Genomic DNA, 20464 nt, shown 5'->3' with positions numbered 1-20464 from the left:
TTGTTAATAAAGAAAGTGCCTCCTAGAAACTCTGTCTGAATCGTTGACACTACATATGTATTTCCGTACTCAATGTATTAAATGAATATATAAGCTATAAATAGTGACAATGATCATTACACAAAAGAAATTGTTTATAATAAACATGAAGTGAATAAAATAAATATTAATGTATTAAATAATGGTTTATAAATGAACTTACCTTAAATTATTATGATGCTTCGCATCATCACTTTATCTTATCACTTTCTCGCATCACATTCTCTCATCACTTAATCTCATCAATGTATTTCTCTCTCTCTCACTCGATTCTGTCTTGAGTTCCAGATGCAATTCGCGGATAGCCAATATCGTGGATATCAAGTTCGTGAATAACGAGGGAATACTGTACATGTTTATATCGCTTTATGTGGTAGATGTGCTCCAAATGATGGCGCACAAAGTGAAATCGCGTAGCATAGACCACAGTCACTCAACGCACATGCACCGCACGAGTACAGCTGCCTGCCGAGTAGCGCACACAGTACAGACAATGTTGCCAAACGTCCGAACTCATAGCCACATATGAGTGAAATCAAACCGCTTATATGGATGTTTTCGGTAGAAATAGGTACGCCGTATATCCACGAAATCATACAAACCGAAGCCAATAAAGCGAGGGAAACCTGGATATGGTTTATCCTTGGGCAGGATGTGTGGGATTATTGTAGAAGGTTTAAAATAATAATAAAATAATAAACATCCTTTCCAATAGAGTATACGGGTGGCATTTCTAAATCAATGTTTAAACCTGTAGGCACTGCGGGCAGCCCTGATGAGGCCACAGTGAATACGGAATGTTTTTATATTGTTTTTTGGTATTGATTTCCAGCCCCTAGAGCTCTGCCCTTGAGCCCATGTCTGTTCATCAAACAATGGACTCGCAGGTGACCCGTAACTTGAGGACCAAGACATTAGTATAATGCTTTGCGCTCAATAGAGATACATCCAAGTGATGCATTCCCATCCCTGAGGCGTCCTTTTACCGACACCCTGTGAGAATTCTACTTATAAATGAAGATTGTATAGAATTGTGCATGCCTCCTTGCGCGATGTAAGGTGTGGATTGAAAATTATTTAGTTGTAATGACACCAATTTAAAATAACTTCGTTTGATTATTGGCCAATTCCACAAACCTCTTGCATTAGTTATGGTAAAAACAAATATTATAGATCATAATATTACGAAATAAAAAATGCTAATCGCATAAGTATACGTGCAGTGAATGCTGATACCGATGTAACATGTTTGGGAGTTTGCTTAATATTTGACATATTAACACTGTTCATGCATTTACAGCATTAGCATTTTAAAAATTTCAGAGCAATTACAAACCTCTGTCAGAGAGTGCCCTATTGTTTTCCATTAACAATTCGTGAGGAGTGCAGGACTGGAGCTGACCTAAGCGCACTAATATTCCCTTGCATTGTTTCCAGTCAATGGGCTATTTCTAAGGGGCGTGGTGCCAAGTAATTCAGTGTCCAGTACATTTGCTGACAAGACTTGTAGTACCTGATGATCAGGTGGAGCAGCTTATTTGACGAACTATCACTGTTTAGTGTTCTTCACGGATGCACACACTTGACTTGGAGGCAACACGTTTATTACACAGCCCCAACAGGGCTAACTACATAAACGCACACACGTTAACTAGACCCCAACAGGGTAACTACATAACCGGGTCAGTGACATCCTGACTGACACACGATACCGAGCGGAGACCTAAGATTGGAGAGCACCGAGGGTTGATTCCAGAGAACAGCCCCAATCGGGGCTCGGGACTCGGCCTTTATGGGCCGCGGTGCGGCCGAGCTCCACCCCTGGCCACGCCCTCTTCCAGATCCTTCCCGAAGACTCTGGCCCCTATCTCACGTGTCCCTCTCTCCTCTTTTAGGGCCCTCCTTGCCACCTTCGTCCGGTCACGTGCCCTCTCGGGGTCACCCAAACTGTCACGTCCTCACCTGACCTCTCTCTCACTGTCACCAGGACTATGCCCCCAAGAGCCCGCTTCTATGGCATACCCACTCTGGTGCCAGAGAGAAACCCAAGACACACAGCTCCACTCTTGTGACGGCAGCTGGCACTAAATGCCATAGCGACTCCATTAACTTCACTACAACTGTATCCAACGTGAGCGTGTCTACGTGAAAGTGATGTCGCCCAAACACTAATATAGGGAATACAAAATGCTTTCAACGTCACTCAGTGGCATGGGCAGTATATTTCATCAAACTGAACAATCGTGGTATGGCTGTATAGGGGTCTAATGGGGCCTCATTTTTCGTCTGAATTGACTTATTAATTCAACAGCATCTCATTGAGAGTCATGAGGGTCCAGCATTCGGATGTTTGAAAAATGTCCTTTTTGGAGTGTTTGCACTTTTTACTAGCAGTTCATTGCCTCTGGCTCCAGATGGGTAAAGATTCCATCCTCAACCCACATTGCTTGTAAGCATTGCTTGTAAGCAATGAATGCATACATGGCAACCAATATGTTTTTATCAAACACGGTGATTACATCGTGTACATCGTGTCATGAACGAAGACGTTCGGAAGCGACATGGTGTGGCCCCCATTGTGGACAAGATGCTTGAGGCAAGGCTTCGGTGGTACGGCCATGTGATGCGAAGTGAAGAGTCATCAGTGGCCAAGACTGCCATGTGTATTGAGCCAGAGGGCCGCCGTCCACGCGGACGTCCGAAGAAGCGATGGATGGATCGAATAAATGAAGACATGAAGACGGTCAACGCATCCCCTGAAGATGCCCTGGACCGAGCCAAATGGAGAAGACAATGCCGAAAAGCGGACCCTGTGCCACAGCGGGAACAACGCTAGGAAGAAGAAGAAGGTGATTACATTAATTGTGTCACTTGTATTATTTTTTTCAACACCTGCATTTGAGTGATTTTCATGTGAGATGAAAAGCATCTAATCATCTCTACTACCATTATTGTGCATGTGTAGTGACATCGCCGGATGTCACCATACTGTGGTGTAGTACCGGTCCGAGAAGAGCACGGTGTGTGCCCCGGCCTGAAGGGAAGGTCGGGTAAGGTCATGGCAGCCTGGGTGAACGGAGACGACACGTGACCGGATGGGATGACAGGGGGGCTCCCGAGAGGGGGGTGTAAGGGTCACGTGATGGGGACCGAGCTTCCTCGGGAGGTTTCTGGAAAAGGGGCGTGGCCAGGGCTGGAGCTCGGCCATGCCGCAAGGAATATAAGCCGAGTCCTGGGAGGGATCAGGGCTGTCCATCCCGGGGAAGAAACCCTTCGTCTACGATCTTCGATCTTCGGTCCTCAATCTTCAATCTTCAGGCACGCGGACCAGGCAGTATGTTGGCTGTCCTGGTCCAAAGTTGTTAGTTATCTTGTAACCTGTGTAGTTAGCCAGGGTGGTCACCACCTTAGGTTGTTGTCTCGTTAAGGGGTAGAGTAACCCCGTAGAATTATTAATAAATGCGCCGCCTCCAATTTTAAGTGTGCTACTCAGTTGAACCCACTACACATGCATTTATAATGACATTTGTGTGTCGCTGAGTTGTAATTAAAAATGTAACCATCACACTAAACTTGAAATGCCATGCATGTAAGCACATCACAATTGAAGTCTCCCTTTCATACATATGTAAAATATTTATTTAGAGAAAGGGAGGGGATGTCAGTTCATCACTAGTTTTGAATATTTACACAACATATTTAATTATGTACTTTTTACAAGCGTTGAATGTATAATTCAAATGTGCTTAAGTGTTGTTTTGGAAATTGCCTTTGCTAAAGTGAATTGCGTGTCCCAAATGTACCATAATAAACAATATTTTTCTGACTTATAGAAAGACTGTGAAATTATGAGTGAAAGTTACAAATGTTCATCACGTTAATGAAGGGATAGCTACAACACATTGCTGTGGTACAAGATCTCCAATTAATTCAACCACACTACCAGTAGCTCCCTCCCTTTGTGATGATAACTTCAATGAGTAGCCACACATTAATTAAGCTGCAAATGCCATGCCGTCACTTAGAATTTCAAGACAGACACTATATCATTTCCTGACATTTTCAACATGTGGTGCTGCGTAATGTGCGAATAAAGGTACTCGATAATCTCACTGTGGTTTAATGTAAAAAGATTAATGATATGACTGAAGAGAGGTCACTACATTTCTAAACGTGTCACAAGCAGTTGGACGTTGATGGATTATTCTAGGTCTGTTGTGATTGTGTTATTATTCACTTAAATGTATTTATCTCTGGCACACAATGGGCAGACAGGAAAGAAGGAGCACTGGGCAGGAGATGGAGGAGGTGAAGAAGGAATTACTGGGCCAATATGTTGGGGATGGGAGAGTGATGACGAGAGGGGAGAGGGAGATGGGAAGTGAGCGTGTTTTCACAGCGGGCGGGGAGAGGGGAGAGGATTCAGAGTGGAGGTGGCCACACAAGTCACGTGATTTACATAAGGCTTGAGCTGATTTAGAGATATATTCTTTATGAAGTTATCATCTCGCCAATGTACAGGGTGTTGATCAGTGCCGGATTAAGCTAGTGCAGGGCCTGTAGCATATGTTATAAAGGGGCCCTAAATAAAATAAAAACACGTAAATATTAAAACGCAAATGTTTCACTTGTATAGTAAAATAATTGTATTTCTCATTTGCTATACAGCCAGATAATACGACAAAGCGCTAACCTTAAACACTCAGTCGTTGAGAAAAGTTGAAGGCAGTATAGCACTATAGCAATAGAGCAAGTGCAGAATCACTGCACTTGTTCTATTGATAGCTTGAAAATATTTAGCGCGGGGCCCTTGAAATTGTGAGGCCCGTAGCATATGCTACTTTTGCGACTAGGATAATCCGGCACTGGCGTTGATGAATCTATCATCCATGAGTAAAACATGATGATTATACATAAGCTGCGGCTAGGTCAAAAAATGCACGCATCCTCGTTTTAACAGGTAACTCTCAATTATCATGTTGGATTATCCGGGTTGCAGATTACTGTAGTCGTGTTCCAAAGTACATTTTAATATGCATTCTGGCTTCCTTCTCACTCATCAAGGATCAGAAGCTCAGTGCTTTGCCAGAAACATTTCGGCTGTAAAAACCTGATTTATACAATCTACATCTTCATCCCTATTCTACATCGGTAATAGATACATATATTGTATAGCTTAATGTACATGTGTTGCATTATCTACGTACTTGTTTTATCTTGGCCACCCCTCTCACACATTTACTCTGTAAAGTCAAATCGACTGTATTCATAATATATCGTTTGCGTTTCTCTCATTTAAACAATGCAGTCACCTGCCATAGTATTGGTGATGTACACCGGTGTTGAGTACTCATATTTTCCCAAGTATTCACCAATATACCTACACTTTATCTTTCACATAATCCCAATGGTAATCTATGCATCTCAAACTGATACCTTTATGGACTTTGACATAATATTTAATCATGGAGGCACATTTTTTCAATTTGAGTTGATCTTTATTTCAAATATACACAAAGCAATGACAGACTCTAGATAGACAAACAATTGCAAATTAGTGGGCTTGTTCTTTTAGACTGAATGAGTATTAATGCTAATTTTTTAAAATATATTTTTTATCTTCTCAGCTTTATTTAAATATATGCATTCAAAGTGTAAACGGATTCACTGTGCTTATAACTCTGAATGTAAAAATTGCCCATGAAGCAATAATCTCAATCTTTACTCAATATGTAACTAAATCATAATAAAAACAAACGGACAATTTAATGGTAATTTCAAATCCCTATAGCTGAAATAATGCATGGATAAAAAATTGTCATCAAAACAAAATTCCACAGCTAACTATACATCGCAGATCTGAAGAGCAAAGGCACTATCCTAATGACTCTAAATATTGATCGGTGATGATAAATGAGAAGCAGCTGCAGAAGGTAGATGCAATGTGTGTGTGTGAAATCCATGGCATTGACGATAACGCGGCCCATTCTGCCGATAGTTAATGCTCTTGATACGCTTTAGACAGCACTCTGGGTTCTAAGCAACGCGTCACGCTCGCATTGCAATTGCTCGCTCGTGTCACTCAAGTTTGAAGGTCCTTCATGAGAACAAATTCTAAATGTTTTGGTCTATGCATCCACGTCGATCAGACATGTTTGAAGAGGTGGGCATACCCACATTTTACCCCAACACTGGAAAAAGAGTGGAAAGAGGCGATGGGTGGGGAGGGGGGTATTTAAAAAAAATTCTAGGACCGTTTTAACTGTCACGCTCGAAAGATGACTCAAACCGGCGAACTCTGTTTTGCAAGTCAAAGGTGCTTACTATTGCGCCACAGCAGCTCAATTATTGAAGCACTTAACAGTGTTCCCTCATTATTCGCGAGGGATACGTTCCGGAGATGCTCGTGAATATCAAATTTCGTGGATATTGATATTGGTCTTCGAAACCCTATCTTTCTAATGAATTACCTTAAATAAATACGTAAATAATTAAGTTATTAAATACATGAACATTATCATAATAACACCACATATTTTTATTTCATCACTTTATTTCATCACTTTGTCTCTCATCACTTTATATCATCACTTTCTTTCTCTCTCTCTTTCAATGAAGAGTTCCAGATGCGATTCGCGGAAAGGCAAAATCGCGGATAGCAAGTTCGTGAATAACGAGGGAATATTGTAATGACAAATGGGGGCTCTGATCCATTGGTAATTGGATAATTGTCAAAATGAGAAAAAGGAAATCATAATTGGGTGTTTATCACTTCTTTTGTCTGCTGTTTCGTCGTATATTTATACTCATTCGTTTATGGAAATTAAGATGTAGCTTTTGTGTCATTCAAATACTGTGACTATAAAATTGGTAACGAATAACACGTATGTTAATTTCATTTACTTTGCATATGTAGTGAGCATGATTGTATCATGGTCAACAATGCAACCTTTGTCATGCAGGAATAAAATGGACCTTGGTTGATTACATGGGTGCAAGAAATTATGGTTTGGTAATTACTTCGTGTCAAATCACTGGGTACGACATTAACATTAATTAGCAGAATTCATTCCTACAAAGCACATGCTGGAAAAGAATGGCACATTGCAATTCCGTTGGACTAACAATAGTAGTCCACTGCTATTTCGTTTTGCTTTATATATTTTTTTATATACATTGCATTTCCTGCATCAATAACTTAATGCATTAAATAATAAAAGAGGACGTATTTATTTTCATGTTTGAATTTTGTTTACGCCATTTTATTTTATTCTCTAAATTGGTGCAATGCACTTTCGTTCGCCTGAACATTAAGATCATGGTTAATTCCTCGATATTTTAGTCCTATTTTAAATTTGTAAAATAACAACATTGAACAGAAATATATTCAATTGGTATGGAAAAAATTACAAATGACCAAGTAGCTTATATTTCCAAAAATTCAATAGTACACGATTTTACCAGTTTCCAATGCTTTAGAGTATAATAATCCTGATTCTATTAAACTGCTATTTTATATGATTATTAATATAATGACCCATCAACCTCATAGAGACTGCCAAAATGATTATTAATGTCTCACATGATAACATTTTTCAATTTGCGCTATAGTGAGATACAATTAAGAGAATAACCCTCAAATTAATAGTCCACTCCTAGCCTTGAGAGAAGGCCTTGTGAAGAAATGTATCATAAGCAACAGCATCCAGCTGCCAGGCCCCGATTTTGATAGACGTTGCGTGGCAGTATGGATATTGGATCCCATTTCCTTCTAACCATTCTGTTTATACAGTGCAACCCTTTAAAAGCTAGCTTTCTTTAAATGGATATTTGCATGTGATTTATGAGGCAGAACTGCCTAAAAAACCCCAGTAGGGCATGGAAACTAAAAGTAGAGTCAAAATTTCAATTTCAGAAGCACCTTCTAAAATGAGCCATCTTTTTTACGTGTAATGGCAATTTATTAAACGCCGGTAGGGTAGTTTAGAGACTTCACAGAATGTGTAAAAGTAATAGCTGTCAGTTATTACCCCCTTCCCTAGCACCACTTGAAGCTGTGCTCCCAAGAGATACAATGAAGGTTGCTTTGAATATAAATGCTGCAATTTTTATTGGAAAATATGATGTTGCTTTGTGGTTATATGTGTGTGTTATGATCGAATCACCAAGCACAATCTCTATTGTAACAGCAATGCTGAAGAAATATATTTAAAATATTTGTTTTTATATATGTGGAGTGGATTCCACGGAGGCAGACACTTCTTACTTGGAGGCAACACGTTTATTATACACCCCAACAGGGTAACTACATAACTACACACACACTCGACGGGATGACGACATAGGGTGGTGACCACCACGGTAACTACTTAACCACTTGATGGGATAACTATATAATCGGAGCAGGTCATCTAACACGCTGCCTGGTCCGAGAGCGAAGCCCGGATAGCGTAGCACGAAGAGTTGATCCCAGAGAACAGCCCCGTTCGGCTCACAGGACCCACTTCTTATCCCCCTGAGCGTGGCCTTGCTCCACCCGGCCAGCAGGTTCTGGGACCCCACATCACATGTCCCATCGGTCCCCCTCTGGTCCCCGTCCTTATCCTCTCCTGGTCACGTGCCCTCTCAGGTTCACCCAGCCTGTCCCATATGCCATACGCCCTCTAGTGACAGAGAGAGGCTCCAAGACGCACAGTAGCATTCCTCTCTCAGTAGCTAGTGCCAACACCACAGTGACTCAATATACGCCACTACATCACCCCCCCCCCCTTTAATAAAACACAGCCATCCTGGCTGATCACTGCCCCTAAATGAACAAAACAAGCCTCCAAAAATGTTAAATTGAACAACAACAATAACAAGAACCGTTGATTGAACAATTAATACGACATATTAAATATGTAAAATCACCTAGAAGGGGGGAAAGGGAAAAAGAAGAAATATGTGAACAATATACAATGCCAACTGAACCTGCAGACAAAGCACAACCCTATGCTCATATGAGTGTCACCACCCGTGAGCACAAGAAGAGCCAGGATAATCCAATGACCCATCTGGCTCGCTTGTGTGACCACTAACAGATGGCATAGGGACAATTTTCCCACTGGAGGAGAGTAATTTAAAGCTAACGGGACCTTGTCGTCGGGTGGGTGTGGGCTCCCTGGAGGTCCCGGAGACAACATGAGTATGGCCTAATGGGCGCGGCCCCGCCCGTGAAGTAGGCAGAAGTCCATCAAGAGGAGGAGTGGGTGACGGCTGGTCCATACTCCTCAGTCCACTTCCGGACGGTGTGACCTGCGGCTCCAAGGATGCTATGTGCTGGGATCTTGTGGAAGCAGAATCAGAAATCCCCTGAGGCACAACCTCCGCGGACACACGCCCCAGCGAGCCGGACACACCAGACACATGGCCATTAGGTAGTGGAGATGAATGTATTCCATCTGACGGAACAAACGGTTTTAGTCGCAATGAATAAACAAAGCAATGCCGGCAACCGGACTGGATCTGCACACACTGTGGACTCCTAACTTCTTCAACTTCGACTGGGCCATGCCATGGTTTATACAATTTTGAGGACGTATCCATTTAGTTACCGATTTCCGGAGCCCCACAAGCCATTCATTAGCAGCCTGCCACAAGGCAGAATTCCCTCAGGAAGCTTCAGATAACCGTGTCAGGTTAAGGCGCATGGGGCTAGGCATTTTTTTGTTGGTTGGCACCGAGCCCAATTGAACCTCAATCGGGGGGTCCCACTCCCTCCCATACATTAGAAAAAACGGGGAGAACCCGGTAGAAGCGTGTGGGGCCGATCTATAGGCAGCGAGAACACCCGGAACATGCAGGTCCCAGATGGACTGGGCCTCATTGACCTACTGACACAACATAGAAGTCAGGGTCCTGTGTAGGCGTTCCACCATACCGTCAGTCTGGGGGTGATAAGGCGAGGTATGAACCTTTTTGGTGCCCAACAGATCGCATACCTCCTTTAATAGTTTGGATGAAACATTTTTGCCTTGGTCAGTAAGGAGGCGTTCTGGGGCCCCCTTATCTAAGACATAACCGTGGAGGAACGTGCCCAGTATTGTTGCAGCCGACTGGTCCGGCAGAGGCCAGGCTACCGGCCAACGCAAGAGGTACTCCACCCCTACTAATAAATATGTACTACCCCGTAGGGTGGTGGGGAATGGCCTAAGGATGTCGATTGCGACGAGTTCATTAACTCTGGACACAGAAATGGATTTCAAAAGAGGCCGATCAGTTTTCGGGGGGGTTTCCGGCGGGTGCATTTTGTGCATCCTTTCAAAACATTCTATATCATTGGAACCTCATTTGCCAGTAAAAAATATGATAATTGATTTTTTACCCTTCTATCTGGCAACAAAACTGACACTTTTTTTTTCAGAGTTATGTTTTTTTTTTGCATTATGGCTGCAGGTATTGTGGTCTATGCAAACATGACTCCTTGTAAAAAAGGTGTCAGTTTTGTTGCCAGATAGAAGGGTAAAACACCAATTATCAACATTCTATATATTTACTTCCATCCCAGGCCAGAAGAAATCGAGTTAAAGAGTCGACATTATTTTGCGGACACCAAGGTGCATCACTCGTACATGCACAGCCCATATAGTCTTACCCCGCAGAACGGAAGGCACCACAATGTTATGCCGTTGTAATTCACCATCCCACAAAATTAGCAGACCCCCTATTAGGATCAGAGGGGACAACAAGAGTTTGTGATCGAACCCACAACCTCCTGCATACCAGGCGAGGTAGTGAACATTTAATCACCACGGTGAGATGTGGCCGGTCTGCCAGTAGGGAACGTGATAGGCACGGATGTAGGGTAAAGGTGACACTGGGGACACGTGGGGCAGAGCCCAGAACCTTCTGGTAGGTTCCAGAAGGGGGCGTGGCCGAGGACGGAGCCAGACCACGCTGGGGAGGATAAAAGGGAGGCCCCGACGCTGGGTCGGGGCTGCTGCGGTTTGGGAATGGAACCCGTCGTCTTCACAAGTCTTCGTTCCCGTCTTCACCTCCTCATCGGTGTTGGGTTATGCAGTGAGCCGGCTGTCCTGACCCGTATATAGTTATCCCCTATACTGTGGAAAGTGTAGAATAAATCTGTATGCCTCCTACTATTCGTGTCTCTGAAGTGGCTCACTACAGATGTATAACCTACCTTATGGAAATATCACAAGCTGGCCTTCTGACGTTGCCATCCTTATCATATAGTGTATGCCTATTCACACAGCCTTGAACTGAACTAGAATTGTTCCATCTGTGGCTCTTTTATGGAGAATATCATTATGTAAAGCAGAGGTGTCCAACGTAACACTTTTTTGTGAAACTGTGTTGACAGTGGTGCATAAACACAAATATCAAAACTCAACATTCGTCAATTAACAGTGTCCTAAAAGGAAAAATATGTACATAGACATTCTGTGTGCTATGAAGAAGGGCCGCCAAAACATTGCCATTTTTTTTCTTTTAGGGCAGTGTTATTGACGATTATCTTAAGTTTCTGTCCAACGTTATTGGGCTGTTCAATGTTACCATATTTACATTAATCTTGCACCCATTTATACGGTAAGGGCAGCAGTTGCCAATTTGGCTGTTATTTCCAATGTTTTAACTCGAGTGTTTTTTTTCTCCAATAAATCCATTTCTACGTTAAATAAATACATATAAAACTTAATCTGATGGTCATGATGCCATACGCATCTAAATCACTATCATGCTCTGCCCACAAAGTCATATCCACTATGCATCGCTCTGAAACTTTCATCCGTAGCCCTTTGCACCGTTTCCCGACATAAATGAAGGTGGCTGAGTCGGGGCTCAGGGTGAATTTGGTGTCAACCTTCACACAACGGGTCTGTCCTTGCTGAGAGTACTGCATAGAGAGTAACGTCCTGCATATTAAGTATATTTTATATGAGCCCGCTGTGCTGTTGTGTGTTAAATTGCAGGTGTGCTAATACAGTTTTGTTCATTACATGTGTCTATAGTAGCTATATATTACAGTCACATTATTGCTTATACATGTTTTGGATAAGGTTAATGAGTTGGTGTGATACATAGAAAACATAAGGCTCGCATATACGAAAACAGCAAGGCAAGCACAGAAACAATGCTAAATCTGATTTGCACCTGTAACATGCACATTTGCAGCACATAAAATAACGAATGAAGACACTAAAACATTGTATTCAGTGACCTTTCCTATTAAATTCAAAGGGCTTTTCGGACAGGCCACAATGTATTACTCGTTCCAGCTTAGGTTATTTGCTAGTTAAATGCTGCTGTGCACCGTAGTTGTGTCTTCTGGGACTGGGTGTTCTCCTATCAACTATTGCATACAATTTGTGGTGGGGATAGTTTCTCGTGATGTTTCAGTACTTGTATCACTCCCCTGCTTTTCAGAATCGTTTACTTCTGCACAGTCGTTCAAATCGAGTGCTTTCACCCTCTGTACTCGCAGGGGCAATCACATAATGGCCTGCAGACCACTTAAAGATGAGGAAATGTGGCTGGCTTTGTGTTTGGCCTCGCTTGACCCTGAGTTTTCTTTTATTTAATTAATAGTTCCTTACTGTGGAATTCCTTAATAAGGAATACTGTATAATGCCACCGAGTATGGCATGATCTATAAACACAACACACCCCACCAACACAATTTTGCCGGTTCTCAAGCATTGGGAAATCAACATAAATGCTCTATGTTAGGTGGAAATCTTAAGTAATTTGTATAGGGTTTACGTACAATAGTCACCTGTGTTGGGAACTAGTCATTAGGTCCATAGAAGTGTAGTTGTGTAGTTTGTACTGTGTTCATTGTCTCCGTAAGTAAAGGTTTATGTTTCTTCTTTTAAATGAAATGGATTTTGTTGTCAATGCATGAGCAGACAATAATTTGACTTGCAATACAAAATAAATGAGAGTTATTCTATCTTTGCTGCTGTGTACATCCATAATACGGTTTTTTGGGGGTTAGATCGTGTAAATATATAAATGTGTCGTTAGACCCGCCACCACCCGACAGAGCCAATTAACGTGTGCCTAACGACACATTTATATATTTATGCGATCTAACACAAAACAAACATGTATTATGGATGATATTTGTCGCGAAAGCCACGTGTTAAACTGCCGTGTACATGTTCAAAATTGTGAGGTTGCTCCAACAATTTGACGTGTCACATTTGTTGCATCGTAATTTAAAAATAAATGGTAGCTAACAAGTGTTCTCTCTCACGAGTTATATGTGAATGGATCATCAGACATCACAGATTCACTTTGTAATACTGGTGGCATTTTAAAGAACCTCAAATTATCTATACTACAGTACTTCGAACATTTCTTAAAATGCATGCGTATATGAGTACATGTACAAAACATCCATAGTCAGACAAATAACCACATTTATCTCTGAACACCAAACTGTAATACTTGTGACATATATAAAGTACTGGGTAGTATATAGCATCCGGCACCTTCCTACGTGTACAATTATTTCCGTAGTCCATCTCTTGTATTTTCTACAGGATAAACAGTTTGAAGTGTTACATTTTACAACAACAAAAAAGATTAAGTGACGGCGCAAGTGACTGCTATTTTTATGCTCACATCAGTGGCAAGTAATATCTGAACCAGTCCTGGGTCTTATCTCCATGGTTGACACAATGGAAAGGACTTCATCCAGCAGGAGCTTTACACGGCTGTACATTGTAAATTACTCTAGAAAAGTAAAACTGGTGTTTAAGCAACCTTTCCCATATGTTATCTCTTGACAGCATCATACTTGCAGCATGCTTATAGTGCTGAAAGCAAACTATCAGTGATTTCATATACTGGTGTGGGAACTGATTTAAATGTATATCTATTTTAAAGAACCTTTATATATACCTTCTCCAATCTATCAAAATTACCATTGCCTCAACAAAGTATGAGCTGAATGAGGAGAGATTTTGAAGTCAAATATGGAGACATGGTCTTGAGCCCATGCTGCCAGGTTTTAGCATTTTTGCTTTATCAGAAATTATCTTCAGGCATCTGTACACTGTGGTCCGGTCATTGTCTGGCTCTCCAAGTCACTGATCATGTAGACATATGAAACATTGGGAACCTTATATTATGCAATTAACAGGAAAGATGTGGACTAATGTCCATTGCTGAACAGTGGATGGACTGCTCCAGCCGTCAGTATTTCCTATTTGATGACCCAGAGAATAAATCGGAGCCAATCTATACTTCTGTAGTGTACTAATTCAGAGACACTAGTAGGAGGCGTTATCCCTCTTGTTTATTCCGGCTCTCACAGCCATAGGGGATAACTCCATACCAGGTCGGGACAGTCAACATGCTTCCAGACCTATAGCTTGAAGAGGCGAAGACCGACGACAGCAGCATGACGAGTACCATTCCCGATCGCAGCAGCCCCGACTGGGAGTCGGAGCTCGCCTTTTATTCTCCCCAGCGTGGCCAGGCTCCGCCCTCGGCTACGCACCCTTCTGGATCCCCCAGAAGGATCCGGGCTTGGCCCACGGGTCCAACTGGTAGAACGGGCTGCTACCCCTAATTCTATTTTCACGAGGCCGTCGCGCAGCGTAACAAATGCGGCCTCCTCCTCCTTCCCCCACCGAAACCTCTGGCCCTTTGCCATGAGAGCGTAGAGTGGCTTTGCGATTGTTGCAAACCCGGGCACGAAGCGGCGGTAATACGACACGAACCCCACAAAACTGCGGACCTCACCCACTGACGTGGGGGTCGGCCACTCACGCACGCACGCAGTCTTTGCATGGTCCATGGCGATACCGGACTCGCTAACAACGTGACCCAGCTAGCGAACCGACTTTTGCAAGAGGTAACATTTCTGCGACTTGAATTTCAAATTAGCCGCCTGCATTTGAACAAATACCGCACGCAACAACTGCAGATGTTCCCAGAACGTGCGACCGAAGACAATCACGTCATCCAAATAGATCAGACATGACTCCCATTGGAGCTCCGACAGTACCAACTCCATAAGTCACGTAGGTATAAAATAAAATTAATCACGACGTTTAGATTGCAACACAAGCAATTATCATCAGGTGGGATAACCACAGCAAGACATTTTTTTTTGCTGAAGTGGGAGAGAGATGCCGTGGTAAGAGGTTATATATGTAAGAAAGGGGGGAGGGGCAAGGGGGGAGATATTTAGATTATGCCCAGCATCAGTCTGTCCTGTGCCATCTGGTATTGATGGTTATTGTCCACCTGGAAATTAATAAACTTCGTCAAAAGGCAGTAATATCTTTGTTAAACTTTAGCCAACTCTTGAATTGGGTATAGCTATGGGTTTAAAGGTGAAGGATTCAAACATTACCTATATTAACAGTGTGATGACCACAAAGGCAATCAAAAATCTGTGTTGCATTCGTTAATGTGCTGTGTTCTTAAGGGTGTTGTTTTAAATGCTGACAAAGTTGTTAGACAATAGCTCTGGGAGCAGTGTAAGCAGCAACATTAATCAATTGATCAATATCATCACGTGTGCCATTTTAAGCTTTCTCTTACAATCAGGACATTGATCCACAATATGCACACAACATGAAATGTTCTGCTTAGTGTGTGAAGCAATGTTTTATTGTTTGAAATAAATTTATAACATCTTTTTTTTGTACGTCACTTTGAGTCAACCATACTTATATATTTCATAACAGTTGCAACAATTGATGTTTGTTTAATTCTATATTGGTATGTTGTCTTTCACGGTGCATTTCAATGTTACATATCCAATTTATAATGAAAAGACTGATGGTGGGATCCTGTGGGCAGAAGAACAGACCCCCTTGATGCACCCCTTCTCGACCTTGGTGGCCCGGCTCGTCGAACACATTATGCACCGGCCGCTCCAGAATTGGGATTGAATTGTCGGGACAGGGCAAAACATATCTTTTCAACCTGGACGGGTGAACAATTCAGCAACTACGACCGAACCGGATGCGCACACACTGCGGGCGGCGAACCTCAATTACCTCGACGAGTCATTGCCAGGGACGGTACAGTTTTGGGGACGTGCCCACAGGCACTTAGGGGCAATATAACCAAGCCCTGTCCCCCTCTTTCCAAGATATTCCTGGCCCTCCCTGTCCCCTCAGCCGCTCATTCCCGGCCTGTCTGTGGGCCGAGTTGCTCCTAGTGACGTTGCGGGCCAACCGCAGCTGCTCAAGCATTTGCAACATTGGGTCAGGCACTACCGATCTTTTCCACGGGGGGCGCAATCCCAACTGAACTTGCACTGGGGGTTTGGGCTCCCTCCCATACATTAAATAAAACGGTGAGAATCCCGTCGAGGCATAGGGAACAAGTCTGTAAGCAGCGAGGACCCCCGGAATGTGCAGATCCCAATCCGAATGGCCATCGGTCACTTTCTGGCATAGCATGGCGGTGAGGGTTCTATGAAACCGCTCAACCATCCCGCCCATCTGCGAATAATACGGTGAGGTGCGAATTTTCCGAGTGCCTAAGGACTCGCACACCTCCTGGAGCAACTTGGAGGAGAAATTTCTGCCCTGATCCATGAGTAGTTGCTCAGGGGCACCTTTATCAAAGACGTAGCCATTAAAAAAGGTGTCGAATATAGACGCATTTGACTGGTCAACCAAAGGCCAGACCATAGGCCAACGAGTTAGATATTCAACCCCAATGAGGAGGTACTTGTGCCCTCTCAAGGAGACTGGAAAGGGACTCAAAATGTCAAGAGCTACCAATTCATTCCCCCGTGACAATATGATGGATTGTAACGGAATCTGCGGTCGCAGGGCAGGAGATTTCTGACGCGCACAATCGGCACAACCTTTAATCAAGGGGAGCACATCACTCTCCATGCCGGGCCAGTAAAATCCTTTTTCAACATTGCCAACGTTTTATGCACACCCAGATGCATTAACTTCTCGTGTACAGCTTTCGTAAGTTTACCCCGAAGGACCATGGGTACAATCAAGGAATAACGCTGGGACTCCCCCTCCCACCGCATGAGGAGTCCATCACGCAGCACAATGGTTGGGCACCCGCGGGCCCAGTCCCCGAGAAGCACGACGCCGCAACGACAATAGTGAGGCGACATCAACCTGCAGCTTAGCCCATGTCTCATGGTCAAGATCCAGAATAGAATCCCGTGGCGATTGAGCGCCTGCATCCTGCATTGTCCCAGCTGCCGCGAGCACCATGGTAACCTCCCCTTGCGAGGGCTTACATCTCGATATGCCCGAGGCACACGTGCACGCGACATGGGGCGGCAATCAAGACAAGGCGTCAGCATTGATGTTCCGGGTGCCTTTTCTGTGCACCACTTTGAACGAGAATCCCTGGAGGATTTCGAGCCTTCGGGACAACTGCCCGGATAGCTGGTCGATGCGCAAGGAGTACTGGAGGGCCGCATGGTCTGTGCAGATAACAAAGTCCCATCCGTACAAATAAGGACAATGGAGCTGGATGAAATAGACCATGGCCAGTAACTCACTGCGCGTGACGCAACAGTGCTGTTCAGCAGGAGACAGGACTCGACTGCCGTAAGCAACCACTCTCTCTGTGCCCTCGACAAGCTGGGAAAGTACTGCCACAATGCCCTTATCGCTGGCATCTGTGTCCAAGATGAAGGGCTTAGCAAAATCGGGATACGCGAGTGGAGGGGCATCGGTGAGGGTGGCCCGGAGGGTGAGGAAGGAATCTTCTTCAGCCTTATCGCACCGAAATATCTGGCCCTTGGCCATGAGGACGTGCAATGGTTTAGCAATGGTGGCAAAATCTTTAACAAACCGCCGGTAGTAAGAAGCGAATCCGACGAAACTGCGGACGTCCGCTACCGACTTAGGCGCCTGCCACGTGCGCACACACGAGGTCTTCTCCGGATCTGTGGCAACACCGGATGCACTAACTATGTGGCCCAAGTATTTAACTGATGTTTGAAGCAAATTACATTTCTGCGGCTTGAATTTCAAATTGGCCACACGTACTTTCTCGACGACCGAGCGCAATCGCTGTAATGCTCGTCAAAGGTCTTGCTAAAGACAATGACGTCATCCAAATATATAAGGCAAGGATTTCATTGCAAACCTACTAGGACCAATTCCATTAACCGCTGAAAGGTGGCCGGTGCTGAATTCAATCCCATCGTAAGGCAATTGAAGTGATAAAGGCCCTGGGGCATGTGGAAGGCCGTTTTTGGTTTCGACTTGTCATCAAGGGGCAATTTCCAAAACCCGGACAATAAGTCAAGTGTTGAAAATAATTGCGCGCTCGACAATTCATCGAGCGAGTTGTCCATACGACGAAGAGGATACGCATCTGCCACCGATATCTTATTTAACTTGCGAAAATCAACTAAAAATCTCACGTTCCCATCACGCTTCTTCACTAGGACTATGGGCGCTCCCCATGGGCTATTGGATGGAGCAATAATATCTGCTGCCAGCATCTCGTCAACAGCCAGGAGTACCTGTTCCTTTGCAGCAGGGCTGAGTCCATGTGAATTAATCCGAATTGGGGGTAAATCGCCCGTATTGATGTGAAGATGGAGGAGAGATGTGCGCCAAATTTCTTATTTGCTAGTGCTAGATACATCCGACGCAGCTGAGCTCGCTGAACTACCATAAGTGCAGGGTTCTCGGAGCACAGGGATTCGAAGCCGTGCGGAATCCAGCTCATTAGGTTTATTGACGTTTCGCGCAACCACATGAGCCGGCTCCGCATTCTCAAGACAACGGACCGCCAAAGCGTGTGCCAGGACAGTACCTGCCTGAATCACACCTGGCGCATGTCCCGCATTCAGTACCTCAAGAAACGTCGTGTGCCCGACGGATACAACCGTCATAACTCCCACTAGCGAAGGGGATCGTGTAACGATGTTAGAAGGGGTTAGCAGGATCCCCTCCTCTGGCCCCGGCGAAGGCAACTCCTTGCGCAATCGAAGTGGTACGAGCATTTGAGAACCCGCAGGCACCTTAATGGTTTGGTAGAAACTGCAACCGTTTACCCTATGGTAATTCAATGCACCCCTGGTAGATTCAAATTTTCAAGGGCATACTGCTCAGAAAATCGGTGCTCAACAAACAGGGCACGGCCAACGTCCGTGCAACTAATATTTTACCTTCCAAAAGGATGTCCCCAATTTGCACAGAAGCCGACATTTTCCCCATTATACCCAGGCTCCCCCTGTTAGCTGCAACACAAGCGCTCTCCAAGGGGGCAAGAGGATCGGATGACTTGCGCAGCTGCAGCCTCCGAAATGGCGGCCAGGTCCCACGCTCCCATTCGCCTCGGACACGACAATGGTGGGAAGCGTGTCTTGGTGTCCGGTGGTCAATGCAGCCATCATCCGCTCGAACAGATGAGCGGCAGCCGACAACAGCATCCCCAGATGACCAGCGATGTCCAACCAGCTCTGTGGGGGAGGCGGCAGGGTTGGACTCACCATGGTCTTTTTTGCCGACTGCAGCACGTCGTTGGAGCGGCCGCTTGAAGCCCCGGCAACCAGAGCCATTGGAGGGACAACGTCCTGCTCCACTTCATCATCCGACAACGCAGCAGGTGGGTTTCTTCTTTTGACGCCGACTTGGACATGACGGCGACGGTTCGTTGGCACTTCTAACACCAGTGTCTTGTAAAATCCCTCAGACTGACACGTTGTAACAGGTCACCTGCTTACACTTTATTAGCCTATTCTTGCACCAGTTGTAGGCACTCCTATCAATGTCGCTACTGTTAACCAATTCTCACTCTTATCTACTCTACACCTCGCTAACCTGCACACAGCAGCCCTCTCTCTCGGCAGCGTCACACTCAATGCTTTGCACAAAGCAGCTCTTGCTCTCAGCAGCTCTGCACTCAAGACTCCGCACACAGCAGCGCTCACACAGAGGCTTGCACACAGCAGCGCTCACACAGAGGCTTGCACACAGCAGCACTCACACAGAGGCTTCCACACAGCAGTGCTCACACAGGGGCTGCACACAGCAGCGCTCACACAGAAGCTTCCACACAGCAGCGCTCACACAGAGGCTCGCACACAACAGCGCTCACACAGAGGCTTGCACACAGCAGCGCTCACACAGAGGCTTGCACACAGCAGCACTCACACAGAGGCTTCCACACAGCAGTGCTCACACAGGGGCTGCACACAGCAGCGCTCACACAGAAGCTTCCACACAGCAGCGCTCACACAGAGGCTCGCACACAACAGCGCTCACACAGAGGCTTGCACACAGCAGCGCTCACACAGAGGCTTGCACACAGCAGCACTCACACAGAGGCTTCCACACAGCAGTGCTCACACAGGGGCTGCACACAGCAGCGCTCACACAGAAGCTTCCACACAGCAGCGCTCACACAGAGGCTTGCAAACAGCAGCGCTCACACAGAGGTTTCCACACAGCAGCGCTCA

The sequence above is a fragment of the Lethenteron reissneri genome, chromosome 21, assembly GCF_015708825.2.
Source record: "Lethenteron reissneri isolate LAM-NWPU_2019-01 chromosome 21, ASM1570882v1, whole genome shotgun sequence".
Taxonomy (NCBI): domain Eukaryota; kingdom Metazoa; phylum Chordata; class Hyperoartia; order Petromyzontiformes; family Petromyzontidae; genus Lethenteron; species Lethenteron reissneri.
Note: the sequence above shows the minus strand (reverse complement) of the source record.